General features: G+C 45.6%; 1 protein-coding gene across 1 annotated transcript in view; it reads right to left on the bottom strand.

Moving 5' to 3' along the window:
- Positions 1 to 180, bottom strand: part of G2E3 (G2/M-phase specific E3 ubiquitin protein ligase) — a 62556-nt gene extending 62376 nt beyond the window's left edge. Inside the window, exon 1 of the mRNA XM_073610285.1 lies at positions 90 to 180. The gene's annotated coding sequence lies outside the window, so the exon portion shown is untranslated. The remainder of the gene's footprint in view (positions 1 to 89) is intronic.
- Positions 181 to 17236: the final 17056 nt, after the last annotated feature.

Genomic DNA, 17236 nt, shown 5'->3' with positions numbered 1-17236 from the left:
AATAATAACCCATGTCTTCCATAATGCCCTCCACACTGCCACCCTATCGCTCTGACCTATGAAGAGTTTACTAGGTCGGCCGAACCTACCTGGAAGCCGGTCCCCCGGGCCGGTAGCTCCCTCTTCCCCAGTATACTATACGTTCCCTTCTCCTTTCAATTCTGTGTTCGAATTTACCACAAAATTCAAATCCTAACATCCGGTCCCTCCCGGAGGCAGCCCTCCCCACACCCGCAGCGCTCATTGGTCAGGAAAACGGATGGGAAGCAGTGCTGGCGTTCCAAGCCTCGTTGTGAGCCTCCTGTTTGACTAATCAGAACACGAAGGTGTTCTGTAGTGTTTAATCACGTAGCAGGCACGCAGTCAGTCATATTATGCGGCTCAGTCAGAGCTGGTTGTACTGAGGAGTGTCTGCTCAGTGTATAGACAGAGCCTGGACAAGGTTATCTTATGCTGAGACAGAGAACTCATTTCTGTCAGAGATCCCTCGTTTACATTTTGCAGAATGTCACCATCCAGCCTGTACAAAAACAGCATTATTCTTACTACACCATGCGTGTTTCCAATGGTCCATTCATCTCAAAGGGCTCCCAAACACAAAAAGGATGTCAGACGTGACTTTCAGGACCTATTCACACCAGAATGGGGTTCAGGAAAGGCGCATTCTGTGTTCAGTTCCCCGCACTGCCCCTGTGAGATGTGTGAGGATACCATTAATTGTTAATTAACCCCAAAAACATCTCACAAAGGCAGAACGTCACGTGTACAACCACCAAACCGCAGAGAATCGCAGGCGATCTGCATATGTAGTGCTTGCATTACCTTTTCCGCCTTCTGGTACGCTTGGCAACCCATTAAAATGAATGAGCTGTCAAAACCAGAATGTGTGCATTCCAGTGTGATCCAGCCCTGAAAACCACACTGTACCAAACTGCATAGTACTGCAGCACCATGCATTTTGATGGCTGCATGTGAGGCAAGGCGGACGCTGCAGTCATGCAGGAAACCCATCAAAAATGTTTGGACCCCTTACACAGCTTTGGGACTGGGCCCCCCTTCCCGAGCCTGACTACCAACATTCCCCAGGGCTTGCCCACGGGCCATCCCACCAAATCCACACACCGTCCACCTCACCTGTACACACTCAGCCCACCCCCCTCAATCATGTATATATGCCAGCCCCCCTCACACCTGTAGATATGTCAGCCCCCCCACCTGTATATATGCCAGCCCCCTCACACCTGTATATATGTCAGCTCCCCCACCTGTATATATGCAGCCCCCTCACACCTGTATATATGTCAGCTCCCCCACCTGTATATATGCAGCCCCCTCACACCTGTATATATGTCAGCTCCCCCACCTGTATATATGCAGCCCCCTCACACCTGTATATATGTCAGCTCCCCCACCTGTATATATGCAGCCCCCTCACACCTGTATATATGTCAGCTCCCCCACCTGTATATATGCAGCCCCCCTCACACCTGTATATATGTCAGCTCCCCCACCTGTATATATGCAGCCCCCTCACACCTGTAGATATGTCAGCCCCCCCACCTGTATATATGCCAGCCCCCTCACACCTGTATATATGTCAGCTCCCCCACCTGTATATATGCAGCCCCCTCACACCTGTATATATGTCAGCTCCCCCACCTGTATATATGCAGCCCCCTCACACCTGTATATATGTCAGCTCCCCCACCTGTATATATGCAGCCCCCTCACACCTGTATATATGTCAGCCCCCCTCACACCTGTATATATGTCAGCTCCCCCACCTGTATATATGCAGCCCCCTCACACCTGTATATATGTCAGCTCCCCCACCTGTATATATGCAGCCCCCTCACACCTGTATATATGTCAGCTCCCCCACCTGTATATATGCAGCTCCCCCACCTGTATATATGCAGCCCCCTCACACCTATATATATGTCAGTCCCCCCACCTGTATATATGCCAGCCCACTCAAACCTGTATATATGTCAGCGCCCCCCCCCCCATACCTGTATATATGTCAGTCCCCCCACCTATATATATGCCAGCCCCTTCACACCTGTATATATGTCAGCCCCCCTCACACCTGTATATATGTCAGTCCCCCCACCTGTATATATGCCAGCCCCCTCAAACCTGTATATATGTCAGCCCCCCCACATACCTGTATATATGTCAGCCCCCCCCCCGTATATATTTCAGCCCCCCTCACACCTGTATATATGTCAGCCCCCCCACATACCTGTATATATGTCAGCCCCCCACCTGTATATATGTCAGCCCCCCACCTGTATATCTTTCAGCCCCTCTCACACCTGTATATATATCAGCCCCCCACCTGTATATATGCCAGCCCCCTCACACCTGTATATATGTCAGCCCCCCACCTGTATATATGCCAGCCCCCTCACACCTGTATATATGTCAGCCCCCCCACATACCTCTATATATGTCAGCCCCCCACATGTATATATTTTAGCCCCCCTCACACCTGTAGATATGTCAGCCCCCCCCACACCTGTAAATACGTCAGCCACCCCCCTCACACCTGTATATATGTCAGCTCCCCCACCTGTATATATGCAGCCCCCTCACACCTGTATATATGTCAGCTCTCCCACCTGTATATATGCAGCCCCCTCACACCTGTATATATGTCAGCTCCCCCACCTGTATATATGCAGCCCCCTCACACCTATATATATGTCAGTCCCCTCACCTGTATATATGCCAGCCCACTCAAACCTGTATATATGTCAGCGCCCCCCCCCATACCTGTATATATGTCAGTCCCCCACCTGTATATATGCCAGCCCCCTCACACCTGTATATATGTCAGCCCCCCTCACACCTGTATATATGTCAGTCCCCCCACCTGTATATATGCCAGCCCCCTCAAACCTGTATATATGTCAGCCCCCCCACATACCTATATATATATGTCAGTCCCCCCACCTGTATATATGTCAGCCCCCCCACATACCTGTATATATGTCAGCCCCCCCACCTGTATATATTTCAGCCCCCCTCACACCTGTATATATGTCAGCCCCCCCACATACCTGTATATATGTCAACCCCCCACCTGTATATATGTCAGCCCCCCCACCTGTATATATTTCAGCCCCTCTCACACCTGTATATATATCAGCCCCCCACCTGTATATATGCCAGCCCCCTCACACCTGTATATATGTCAGCCCCCCACCTGTATATAGGCCAGCCCCCTCACACCTGTATATATGTCAGCCCCCCCACATACCTCTATATATGTCAGCCCCCCACCTGTATATATTTTAGCCCCCCTCACACCTGTAGATATGTCAGCCCCCCCCACACCTGTAAATATGTCAGCCACCCCCCCACATACCTGTATATATGTCAACCCACCTCGCACCTGTATATATGTCAGCCCACCCCCCCACACCTGTATTTATGTCAGCCCCCCCCCACATCTGTATATATGTCAGCCCACTCCCCCCCACACCTGTATATATGTCAGCCCACTCCCCCCCTAAACTTGTATATATGCCAGCCCCCCTCCTCTGGCCCCTCCCTGTACATAAACAGCCCCCTCCTTTTCCTTCACAGCCCCTACTTGTAAAGAAAATCTTCCTACCTAGTCCCAGCCCGTGTTCACAAAGTTGACATGTTGCTGACACAGAGGAGTACCTAAGGCCATCGATCACCCGCTAGGAGACATCGGGTTGCCACTTTACTGGTCTGGGGATTTGAAATCCCCACAGCTTAACCCCCTAAACATACCTCGTAAAGCTACGTTTAGGATGCATTCTAATTGGACGGCGCCGACCAATCAGAACCCGCCTAGCCCGTCCTGTCAGCGGGGGAGAAGAAGAGAGAAAGCCACAGGGATTTCAAATCTCGGACATGTGAAGAGGCGACCCGATGTCTCCTAGAAGGTGATCGCTGGCCTCAGGTACAGCAAGATGGGGGGGGGGGGGGATGGGGAGGGGATCCAATGTAAGTTCACCTTACAGATTTTCTTTTTAATTTGAACTTACACTTTAAGGGAGTTCCCTTACTTAGAGATGAGCTTTCACCGTGTGCAGTAATAATACAGAGTTTCTCTGAAAAGCGACTTGTCACATGTCCAACATTTTGAGATGGGAATGAGGGACACCTACTAACAAATGTATGTAGCATAGGACACGCCCCACTGCCACACCCCCTTAAAGGAGCATTAACCAAAAAAAAAAAAGGTTAATTAAATCCACAAGGACTTTTTTTTACCTCTACTATTCCTTTTTATTGGCTTTTAAAATGTACAAATGCAGCAATTTAGAATTGTATAAAAAGGTTTAGCACTGGGAAACACTTTTTTAAAGATTAAAAGTGCATTTTATATACATCTATGTGGATCAGACCAACATGAGGGACAAACGAGGAGGAAAGAGGGACAGAGGGACATTGCTCGAAATCAGGGACAGTTGGGAGCTATGCGAAAACCCATTTGGGTGGACATCTTGACTCAGAATTCCATAAAAATTCAAGGTGCCTGCAGTGTAGGAGTAAGCCACACCTCCCAACTTTCTGAGATGGGAATGAGGGACACCTATTAGCAAAAGTATGCAGGTGTAGAACAACCCCCCTGACACGCCCCCTTAAAGGAGAATTGTACAAAAAAAAAATATGATTGATTAAACCCACAAGTGCTTTTTTACCACTACTATTCCTTTATACTGAGATAAAGAGAACAGTGCAGCGCTGGACAAATACCACAAAATGTGAATGTGATATATCAATAGACCAATAACAAACACTAGTGATTGATATCCAATAGTTAATAAATTAACATCAAATAAGTTAATAAGTAATAAATCAATTAAGTGCTAATAAAGATATCACAAAAACATTATAAATATAAAATATTGTGAAAAAATAGTTCATATGATGAAATGTAAGTGAAATAAAGTCCAAAAAATTGAGATGTTCAATGCAAGACCCTGGGTCAGTATTCCAGCGCTAGTGCTGCCCGCCACCTGGTGATAAAGCAATGGAGGCTTACCGGAAAGCCTGCAACCACCCTTATTCAGGGGACGCCTTAGATGATGTGTTACCGGGAGACAATCACCACAGAGCAATCAATGTATACTTCCAAAGATCCAGCGAAGGATTTCAAAAGATAAAAAGAGACTCTAATAGTGCAGAGAATCTATGGCTGGTTTATTTAAAAATTAAAAGCAAGTACATAATATCCTAGCAGGGGTAAAGTAATGGAAACTCCACTGCTATTCTACTGCTATTTTCCATTACTTTATCCCTGCTAGGAATTTTATGTACTTGCTTTTAATTTTTAAATAAACCAGCCATAGATTCTCTGCACTATTGGAGTCTCTTTTTATCTTTTGAAATCCTTCGCTGGATCTTTGGAAGTATACATTGATTGCTCTGTGGTGATTGTCTCCCGGTAACACATCATCTAAGGCGTCCCCTGTTGCCGCTCATCGGCTGTCCATGAAGGAAGTTGGCGAGATTCCAGCAGTGTCTCCTGTGGTTCTGATATTTCTACTAAGCCGGTTTTGACCCCCCCGAATAAGGGTGGTTGCAGGCTTTCCGGTAAGCCTCCATTGCTTTATCACCAGGTGGAGGGCAGCACTAGCACTGGAATACTGACCCAGGGTCTTGCATTGAACATCTCAATTTTTTGGACTTTATTTCACTTTCATTTCATCATATGAACTATTTTTTCACAATATTTTATATTTATAATGTTTTTGTGATATCTTTATTAGCACTTAATTGATTTATTACTTATTAACTTATTTGATGTTAATTTATTAACTATTGGATATCAATCACTAGTGTTTGTTATTGATCTATTGATATATCACATTCGCATTTTGTGGGGACACTGTAGTCATAAAGGGATGGACATGGTCGGCAACACTACTCAGGTAGGCCATGGTGATTAAATGATGCTCAATTGGTACTAAGAGGCCCAAAGTGTGCCGAGAAAATATACCCCCCACACCATTACACCACCACCAGCCTGAACTGGTGATACAAGGCAGGATGGATCCATATGCCAAATTCTTACCCCACCATCTGAATGTCGCAGCAGAGATCCAAACTCATCAGACCAGGCAACGTTTTTCCAATCTTCTATTGTCCAATGTTGGTGATCCTGTGCCAATTGTAGCCTCAGTTTTCTGTTCTTAGCTGACAGGAGTGGCACTCGGTGTGGTCTTCTGCTGCTGTAGCCCATCTGCTTCAAGGTTGGACGTGTTGTGCATTCAGAGATGGTATTTTGCATACCTTTTAATGTAACAAGTGGTTTTTTGAGTTACTGTTGCCTTTCTATCATCTGGAACCAGTCTGCCCATTCTCCTCTGACATCAATATGGCATTTTCCTCCACACATCTGTCGCTCACTGGATATTTTCTCTTTTTTCCACCATTCTCTGTACACCCGAGAGATGGTTGTGTGTGAAAATCCCAGAAATACTCAGACCAGCCCATCTGCCACCAACATATTACTTATGGCAGCAATCAATGACTTATAATAGGACTGCGATAGTGTGGCGGACAATCTGACACCAACTGACACCAGGGGGAACTGACATCAGTGACAATAATACAGTGATAATACTATACACTGTCACTGTACTAATGACACTGGATGGGAAGGGGTTAACATCTAGGGCAATCAAGGGGTTAAATATGTGCCTAGCTACACTCACTGGCCACTTTATTAGGTACACCTGTTCAATTGCTTGGTAACACAAATTGCTAATGCATTTAAGCATCTAGTTGTGGTGAAGATGACTTGCTGAAGTTCACACCGAGCATCAGAATGGGGAAGAAAGGGGATTGAAGTGACTTTGAACGTGGCATAGTTGTTGGTGCCAGATGGCCTGGTCTGAGTATTTCTGGGATTTTCACGCACAACCATCTCTCGGGTTTACAGAGAATGGTGGGAAAAAGAGAAAATATCCAGTGAGCGGCAGTTGTGTGGAGGATAATAACAGGAAAAATAACAAAAAATGACCGCGCTTCCCAATTAATTAAGCTGCAGTTCTAGTTGTAGGCATACAAAAAATAGATAAATCAGAATAATCTAAAAGAACCGCGCTACAAAATTGAATAAATATGTTAATGTGAATGAACCCACAAAATCCAAAAAATTAATAAAAAATAATCATTAAAGGTGACCAAACAAATTTGAATGAATAAAAAACATTGTGTACTATTAAGTCCCAACCAATTTGTAGTGAAAAAATCAATAGTGACTTGAATATGAAAAATAAAAAATAAAAATAAGACGATGACTGAAGAAAGATGAATCCCTGAAGCCAAATAAATGTTCAAATGGTGATTGATAAAAGTTCATCGTGATCCAGTGATAAATCCACCACCTATAGGAATGCACGCTTACCAAAGGCAAGCTTTATATCAGCTTATAGGTAGATATCCACTCAGTGGGAACAACACCTTCCATCACTCCACAGAAGAAGGACAACCAGGAACTCTCCGTCCATTGAATCCAAAGGGTCAGCAGGGGGAACCCAGAGAGATAAAAGATACATTCTCCATAGTGTGAATCAGTATGTAACAATTTATTAAAACAAGGGATAATTGCACTTACATAAAAAAAGCACGATTAAAAGCGTGTAAGGAGATGGAACAGCCGGCCGGCCTGTATACACCCGTTCGCAATGAGATGAAAACGATGACGTCAGCGCGTCTGCCTTCCAACGTACGTTTCCAACTGCAATCAGCATGTGGCCTGGAGCATGCTCCAGGCCACATACTGATTGCAGTTGGAAACGTACGTCGGAAGGCAGACCATTCCTTGAATGTATCCTCCCATGCACAACACAACACTTTCCCAATGGGCCAATTTCTACATGACCATGACCTATATGACGTCTGGCGATGTCACCACTCCACCGAACGAGATTACAGGTTCTTTTCTCACCACCACAACTTCTACACATGTAATGACTACTTTCTGGTTGACAAGTGGTTTCTTCAAAGTGTCAGAGATTCCTCCATTTCTACAATACCATGGTCGGACCTTCAGCCATTACCATCACCATTACCAACACATCATCTTCATCGTCCACTAGGATCTGGAGAGCCAATTCTTTGTTCTAACAATCGCCTTCTCATACTGAGTATATCCAAAAGAGACCTAGAAGAGTTCCTCAGATTTAATGAAGGGACTGTGATGGACTCCAATACACTGTGGAACGCTCATAAAGTCTTCATCCGAGGCTTTCTAATTCAATCAGGTGATAGGGCAAAAAAAAATGCAGAATTTTGGACTTTTTTTCCATTTCTATCCAAGAACCAGAAAAAAAAACCAAACAAACAATCTAAACCAGATCCGTCTCTTAAAACTAAATTGGTTACCCTAAGACAAGAGCTGGGAGTCTTCTGAAAAATCCCAAAAGAAATTGAAAGCCAGTTACTATTCAACTGGTAACAAAGCTGGTAAAGCAACGGCTAATAGAATCAGAGGATGTGATAGTCGCACCAAAATATCTCATCTCTAGCATCCTGCCACCAAACAAAATGTCTATGAAGCCCAAGCGATCGAAAAAAAAAAAAAAAAACGCCTTCAGTTGTTGTTATAACTCCCCGTACAATATTAAAGATGACCAATCAACTCAGACAGATGTTGAAGCTAGGGGCGCGCCTACTGTATATCCCATTGTTTAGGGACTCTAGATTGTTCCTACAGACTAAATAATATACGCTGATTTGGGTTATTTTCACCAAAGAATGGAGCAGAAAACATTTTGGACTTAATTTTATGAAAACAATTATTTTTTTCCAAATTTTTATAACAGAAACAAAGAAAAAAAATTTTTTTTTTCAAAACTTTTGGTCTTTTTTTTCATTTATTTAGCAAAAAATTAAAAACCCCCCAGTGGCGATTAAATACCACCCAAAGAAAGCTCTATTTGTGTGAAAAAAATGATAAAAATGTCATATGTGTATAGTGTTACATGACCGCGCAATTGTCATTCAAAGTGTGACAGCGCTGAAAGCTGGAAATTGGCCTGGGCAGGAAGGGGGTAAAAGTGTCCTGTATTGAAGGGGTTAATCTTATATTGGAGAGAAATTTTTAATATCCTGACCAAAATAATAGAGACGCAAATAAACAAAATACCAGGGATGCACTAACATATAGGCCGTGGAAAATTATAGGCTGAAAATAGGGTTATCAGCATTTTGTCGATAAAAAAAGTAGTAACGGCATGCTGAGTCCCATTGACTTCAATGCAAAATTGTGCCGCCATTGACTTCAAATGTAAAATTGTGTCCTATTGACTTCAATGTAAAAAGGCCCCCTAGTGACTTTAATGCAAAATCGCATCCCATTGAGGGGTTCTTCACTGTCAGGGCAATAAGGATGTGGAACTCTCTTCCACAATTGGTGGTGGCTGCGGGGAGTATGGATATTTTTAAGAGACTCTTGGATGTGCATCTTAAAGAACACAACATACAGGGATATGGGAAATAATTATCGATACTGACACATGTACACCTACACAGGTTGTACTGGATGTACTATTGTCTTTATACAACCATACCTACTATGTAACTATGCAACTATGCAAAATCGTGTCACATTGACTTCAATGCAAAAACACCCCCTAGTGACTTCAATGCAAAATCGTGTCCCTTTGACTTTAATGCAAAAACGCACCCTAGTGACTTCAATGTAAAATCATGTCCCATTGATTTCAATGCAAAAACGCCCCCTAGTGACTTCAATGCAAAAACGCCTGCTAGTGACTTCAATGCATAATCATGTCCCATTGACTTCAATGCAAAAACACCCCCTAGTGACTTCAATGCAAAAACACCTGCTAGTGACTTCAATGCAAAAACGCCCTCTAGCGACTTCAATGCAAAAACGCCTCCTAGTGACTTCAATGCAAAAATGCCTGCTAGTGACTTCAATGAAAAGTCGTGTCCCATTGACTTCAATGCAAAAATACCTCCTAGTGACTTCAATGCAAAAACGCCAAATGCATAAGCTAGCATTTGTCCATAAGTACAATGTGTTTGTATCCAGTAACTAGTATCTAGGATCGAAGAGTAATGGTAGTTTTCCAATGGTGGGTGATGCTCAGTCTTGCCGCCATTAGGACATGTGTAATCACAATTCTGGGGCGGAGATTCAATGCAATGTGACTTCAATGCAAAAACGCCTCCTAGTGACTTCAATGCAAAAACAAAAGATCAAATCCAGTGACATGGGAGCCGGGGGCGGAGCTGAGTCCTGCTGTCTGTGTCAATGGACGCAGCAGCGGGACTCGGGAGCGTGCCTGTACGGGTGTCACCATGGAAAGTGGCTCTCCCTGTGGGGGCACTTGAGAAGGGGAGGAGCCAGGAGCGCCGCGGGGGGACCCCAGAAAAGGAGGATCAGGGCCACTATGTGAAAAAACCTTGCACAGAGCAGGTAAGTATAACATGTTTTTTATTTAACAAAAAAAAAAAAAAAAAAAAAAAAAAAGGAAGCTTTACAGTCACTTTAAATGCAAAAAACACCCCCTAGTTACTTTAATGCAAAAACACGTCCCATTGACTTCCATGCAAAAACGCCCCCTCGTGACTTCAGTGCAAAAACGCCAGCCACATTAATTACATTTTTAAAAAACTGTAAAAACTGTCTGTTTCGTTTTTTGGCCAAGTGCATTCTGAATTTTCTGTTTCAGTTTCGGCACCAGAATTTTCATTTTGGTGCACCGCTACCAATTACCCCAATTAGTGATACCAAATCTAGGCATCGAATTAGCTCCGCCCCAGAATAGTGATTACACATGTCTTAATGGCGGCAAGACTGAGCATCACCCACCATTGGAAAACTACCATTACTCTTAAATCCCAGATACTAGTTACTGGATCCAAACACATTGTACTTATGGATAAATGCTGGCTTATGGGAAAGGTACCTACCTGACAACCTATAGAACTTGGGAATACAATGGTACAAGGAAAATGTCATCACCTGAAAAGTGATCAAATTACTTCCTGTATGAAGACCTGACTACTTCAGTCATCCGAATCATTCTTACATGAGCTTTAGGCTGAATATATGAGATATTTCTCTACATTTTCTTGTCCTGATATTACCGCCTTACACATTTTATTTGTAGAAGAAATTGTCCTACCCAATGTTCTTTCACCACTTGCCGCCAATATTACTTACTTATACGGCGGCAAGGCAAGACCATACACCTAGTACCTGATTCGATACCTCCGGTTCTGGGGCGCCGCGCGCCGGCACCCGCTGGTCATCCAGCACAGAGGCAGAACAGCAATCTGTCAGGAGGGAAAGCATGAATCTGGTGTCTCTGCAAAGCAAGGACATGGATCAATGCCTTCCTATGGTAAAAGCCCCCCACTGTGCACATAAACACTGGCTAGGCACACGTTTAACCCTTTGATTGGCTGTGATGTTAACCCCTTGCCAGCCAGTGTCATTAGTACAGTGACAGTGCATATTTTTAGCACTGATCACTGTATTAGTGTCACTGGTCCCCAAAAAGTGTCAAAAGTCTCAGTTAGGGGTTTATTTACTAAAGAGGGCAAAATTATTTACATTTCTGCAGAGAAACCAATCGGCTTCTAACCTCAGCTCGTTCAGTGAAGCTTTGGCAATAAAACCTGGAAGCTGATTGGTTGCTATGCAGAAATGTGACTAATGTTGCATTCTCTAGCTTTATAATTAAAATTTTATTTAAAAAAATAAGATTAAAATAATAACATTTATCTTCTCGATTTAACCTCTTGCTTACTGGGCACTTAAACCCCCTTCCTGCCCAGACCAATTTTCAGCTTTCAGTGCTGTCACACTTTGAACGACAATTGTGCGGTCATGTAACACTGTATCCAAATGACGTTTTTATCATTTTTTGCCACAGATAGAGCTTTCTTTTAGTGGTATTTGATCACCTCTGGGTTTTTTATTTTTTTGTTATAAAAATGAAAAAAGACCCAAAATGTTGAGAAAAAATACAAAACAGTTTTATATTTTGTTATAACATTTTGCAAACAGGTCATTTTTCTCCTTCATTGATGTGCGCTGATGAGACTGCACTGATAGGGTGGATTGATGGGCACTGATAAGACAGCACTGGTGGGCACTGATAGGCGGCACTGCTAGGTGGCACTGATGAGGTGGCACTGATAGGTGGCACCAGGCCCGGACTGGCCATAGGGCAGGCCGAGCATTTGCCAGGTGGGCCGGGGCCACCCGCTCCGAGGCATGTTGATGATCAGGCCGCACAGCGGGAGCTAAGAAGCAGCCTCAGCCTGGACAGGGTTAGCACAAGCCTTGGCCGCCGCTTGCCTACCGCTATGCGGCCATGCCTGTGTCCTCTCCGGCGGAACTAGCGGCTGCATGGGCTGAGCTGTGTGTCTCTCTCAGACACAGCTCAGCCTCAGAGCCAACGCTGACAGTTCCGCTCTCCGCTCCTACGGACTCGTCCTCCTCCTCCAGCCATGGGCGTCTGCACCGTGGGACAAGGGAGGGGGGGAGCTGCCGTCCGCTGTCAGGATGTTTCCCCCGCTCCCCCTTTCTAATGTCGGCAGCACAGGAGAAGAGAAAGCTTCCTGCCTGTTCTTCTTCCTTTCCCATTGGCCACAGCGGAGGGCCAATCAGAAGTTACTAGAGGGGCATCATGGGAAATGTAGTCCAGAGATCGGTGGCCCAATTATTCTCAGCAGGGAGCCAGCCACAGTCCCTAGTATGCACTCTGCTGGGGGGAAAAGAGAAAACCAGAAAACAAGCTGAGGAGTGCTACACTGTAGCAGCTACTACAGAACACATGGAAAAAGAACGAGAGGACTGTGCTGGGGGAACTAACAGCCCCAGCACCACCAGAGTGAGCCACGCTGTACCCGCACAACCAGAGACAGCCACACTGTACCCGCTCAACCAGAGAGAACCAAGCTGTACCCGCACCACCAGAGAGAGAGAGCCACGCTGTATCCACACCACCAGAGAGAGCCACGAGAGCCACACTGTACCCGTACTACCTGAGAGCCACGCTGTACCCACACCAACAGAGAAAGCCACTCTCCTACCCGCACTACCTGAGGGCCATGCTGTACCCACACCACCAGAGAGAGCCACGCTATACCCACACCACCAGAGAGAGCCACGCTGTACCAACAAAAACGATTACCGATCTTCTGTTTACATCACGTGATCAGCTGTCATTGGCTGACAGCTGATCACATGGTAAGGGGCCAGGATCGGCCCCTTATTCCGATCTGTGATCATCCAGGTTTTATTGACTCGGTGATCACAGAGCGTGGCGTGCACCCTGCAGGGGGGAGCGTGCAAAGGGGAGGACGTCTATTGACGGCCTCCCGGAAATGTAGGTCCACACTGTAGCTGCCATTCGGCTATAGCTTGGACAGGAAGAGGTTAAAAGGCTTGAACCATATATATTACATCACATATTACATATATAAAAAAATTGCACAATATTGTTTTTGTTTGCATTAAAATTAATTCTAGTGTTTTTTTTTCCCCTGAAAATATGCTTTTAACCACTTGCTGACTGGCTCACATACATTTACGTTGGCAAAGCGGCACGTTCCCGCGAATCCCCGTACCCCGTACGTCGGCTCCTATAAGAGCCATAGCAGGTGCGTGCCCGCTGGCGGGGGACCCGATGCGCGTGGCCAGCGGGCGCGATCGCCGCCGGCCACCTGTGATCGCGGGCACGAGAGCCAGAATGGGGATGTGTGTGTGTAAGCACACACATCCTCGTTCGTATAGGAGAGAAGAGACAGATCTGCTGTTCATAGTAATTACGAACAGCGATCGATCTCCTCCTCCAGTTAGTCCCATCCCCCCACAGTAAGAAACACCTCCCAGGGAACACATTTAACCCCTAGATCGCCCTCTAGTGTTAACCCCTTTCCTGCCAGTGACATTTACACAGTAATCAGTGAGTTTTTATAGCTCTGATCGCTATATATATGGTCCCAAAAATGTGTCAAATGTGTCCGATCTGTCCGACGCAATACCGCAGTCCTGCTGAAATTTGCAGATCGTCGCCATTACTAGTAAAAAAATAATAATAATAAAAAATGCCATAAATCTGTCCCCTATTTTGTAGACGATAACTTATTTTGCTCAAACCTATCAATATACGCTTATTGTGCTTTTTTTTACCAAAAACATGTAGAAGAATACATATCGGCCTAAACTGATGAAGAAATTAGTTTTTTAAAAACATTTTTTGGGGATATTTATTATAGCAAAAAATGAAAAATATTGGGGTTTTTTCCCAAATTTTCGCTTTTTTTTGTTTATAGCGCAAAAAACGGAGTTACTTACCGGTAACATCCTTTTCCAGGAATCTTTCAGGACAGCACCATAGAGAGACACCGGCTCCTCCCCTCTTAGGAAACACCGCCTTCCAATTCAATATTTAAATCTCATCCTCCCAACGGCCCCTCAGTTCTTCCCGAGTTCCTCCGGCCAGCTGGGGAGACACAAGAATACGTCATACAAATCTTTATCTTACCTGACGTTCTCATGCGATGAGTTCTCATAGATAATCAAAAACCTGGGTGGGTACTAGTGCTGTCCTGAAAGATTCCTGGAAAAGGATGTTACCGGTAAGTAACTCCGTTTTTCCCCATTCATCTTTCAGGACAGCACCATAGAGAGGATAAGCGAGCACCTTACCTTAGGGAGGGACTACTGCCTGCAGCACCTTACGCCCAAAGGCTTGGTCTTTGGCTGACAGCAGGTCCAATCTGTAATGCTTCACAAACGTGGAAAAACTGGACCACGTTGCTGCTCTACAGATCTGCTCCGGAGAAGCACCAGCCCACTCTGCTTGAGAAGTTGCCACTGCCCTGGTGGAATGTGCTTTAATACCCTCCGGGGGCTCCAAACCCCCGATCACATAGGCCTGGCTAATGGCCAACCTTAACCATCTGGCTATTGATCGTCTAGAGGCTTTGAACCCTTTCCTAGCCCCTGAAAACAATACAAAAAAAGAATCGGATTTCCTAAACTGTTTTGTACTATCTAAGTACTGAAGGACGCACCTTCTAACGTCCAGTTTGTGAAAAATATGCTCCTGTTCCCTCACAGGATTCGAACAGAAGGTAGGTAAAATAATTTCCTGGCCCCTATGAAAACTAGAGGCCACTTTTGGTAAAAAGGCCGGATCCGTTTTAAAAATCAAACGGTCCGGAAAAACCTGAAAAAAAGGCGCCCTAATAGAAAGGGCTTCGAGTTCACTTACTCTCCTTGCTGTGGTGATCGCCACCAAAAACACAGTTTTGAGGGTGATCAACTTCAAGGTACAGGATTCCAATGGCTCAAAAGGATCCCCTGTAAGAGACTGTAAAACTAAGGAAAGATCCCACACTGGGAATGGGGAACTTTTAACAGGCCTCTGTCTGCCTAAAGCTCTAAAAAACCTAGCTACCCAAGGATCTATAGCTAGCGGCTTTTCCAGGAAAACGCTTAGTGCCGATACTTGTCCTTTCAAGGTGCTAAGGGCTAATCCTTTGTCCGCTCCTGCCTGCAGAAACTCTAATACTGCTACAGAACTTCGTACATCGAAGGAGCTTTCTGTGCACCAACTGTTAAAGCGTTTCCACACCTTTAGGTAAATGGCTTGCGTCTCTCTTTTCCTGCAATTTAGGAGAGTTGTCACTAGCCGATCCGAGAAACCTTTGCCCTTTAGCAATTCTTCCTCAGTAGCCACGCTGCGAGGTTCCATCGCTCCACCTGAGGGCAACAGATTGGACCCTGAGAGAGAAGATCCTCCCGGATAGGCAGAATCCAGGGAGGCTCCACTGTCAGACTCTTCAAGAGGGAGAACCACGGCCTCCTTGGCCAGTGTGGTGCGATCAGAATGAGGGTTGTGTCTTCTGACCGAAATTTTCTCAGAACTGCTGGAATCATTACGGGAGGGGGGAAAGCATAACACTTTGAGAAACGCCAGCTCTGAGCTAGTGCGTCCACCCCGGCTGCTCCGTCCCATCTGTTTAGGGAAAAGAACAGACGAGCTTTCGTATTCGCCTTTGAGGCGAAGAGATCCACGGAGGGGACCCCCCACTTCCGAGTAATCATCTCGAAGATGTCCTGGTTCAAGACCCAGTCGCCTTCCTTCAGCATTTTTCTGCTCAGAAAATCTGCTACGTGGTTCTGCTCCCCCTTCAGATGTATTGCAGAGAGAGAGAGAATGCTCCCTTCGGCCCACCTGAGGATGGATTCTGCCAGACCCCACAAGGATCTGCTCCTGGTTCCCCCTTGCCTGTTGATGTAGGCCACTGCTGATGAGTTGTCCGAACGGACCCTCACATGCTGCCCCAGGAGTTCTCTCTGAAAAGCTCTGAGAGCCAACTCTATTGCTCTCAGTTCCCTCCAGTTCGAGGACTTCTTTGCGTCTTCTTTTTCCCAGGTGCCCTGCATCATCTTGGAATCTAGGTGTGCTCCCCACCCTGTGCCGCTCGCATCGGTCGTAACCGTTATGGACACTGGAAGAACCCACTCCAGGCCCTGTGAGAGATTGGACCCTTTCCTCCACCACCAGAGGGACCTTTTGACCTGACTTGGCACAGATATAAGGGAGTCCAGAGATGCTGGACTGTGGTCCCAGACACTCAGAATAAACAGCTGTAGGGGGCGAAAGTGCAGCCCTGCCCACTGAACTGCCGGAAGCGTGGAAGTCAGTAAGCCCAGTGCTGACATTGCTTTCCTTACTGAGATCTGACTGCTGCCCTGGAGCAGTAATATTGCTCTGTCCACCTTCTGGATTTTTTCTGCTGGAAGGAACACTTTTTGTTTTGTCGAATCCAGTACATAGCCCAGAAAGGTGACCTTTTGGGCCGGAACCAAACTGGATTTTTCCAGGTTCAAGAGCCATCCCAGGTTTTCTAAGCTGTCTCTTGCTACCTGAAGATCCTGGTACAACTGCTCCGGGGAAGGAGCAAACAGGAGTAGGTCGTCCAGGTACGCGACTACAGAGATGCCTCTGAGCCGCAAGAAAGCCAGGACCTCCACCATCACTTTGGTGAAGATGCGGGGGGAAGAGGATAGTCCAAAGGGGAGTGCTTTGAACTGTAGATGAAACGTTCCTTCCCCAGTTCTCACCGCCAGTCTGAGAAACCTCTGGTAACTTTCTGCGACTGGAATGTGCAGATAAGCGTCCTTTAAGTCTATTGACGCCATGAAGCAATTTGGGGGAAGAAGCGCTTTCACCGAATAGAT

The sequence above is a fragment of the Aquarana catesbeiana genome, linkage group LG13, assembly GCF_042186555.1.
Source record: "Aquarana catesbeiana isolate 2022-GZ linkage group LG13, ASM4218655v1, whole genome shotgun sequence".
In the NCBI taxonomy this organism is placed as follows: domain Eukaryota; kingdom Metazoa; phylum Chordata; class Amphibia; order Anura; family Ranidae; genus Aquarana; species Aquarana catesbeiana.
Note: the sequence above shows the minus strand (reverse complement) of the source record. Positions and strands in the feature narration are given on the sequence as shown.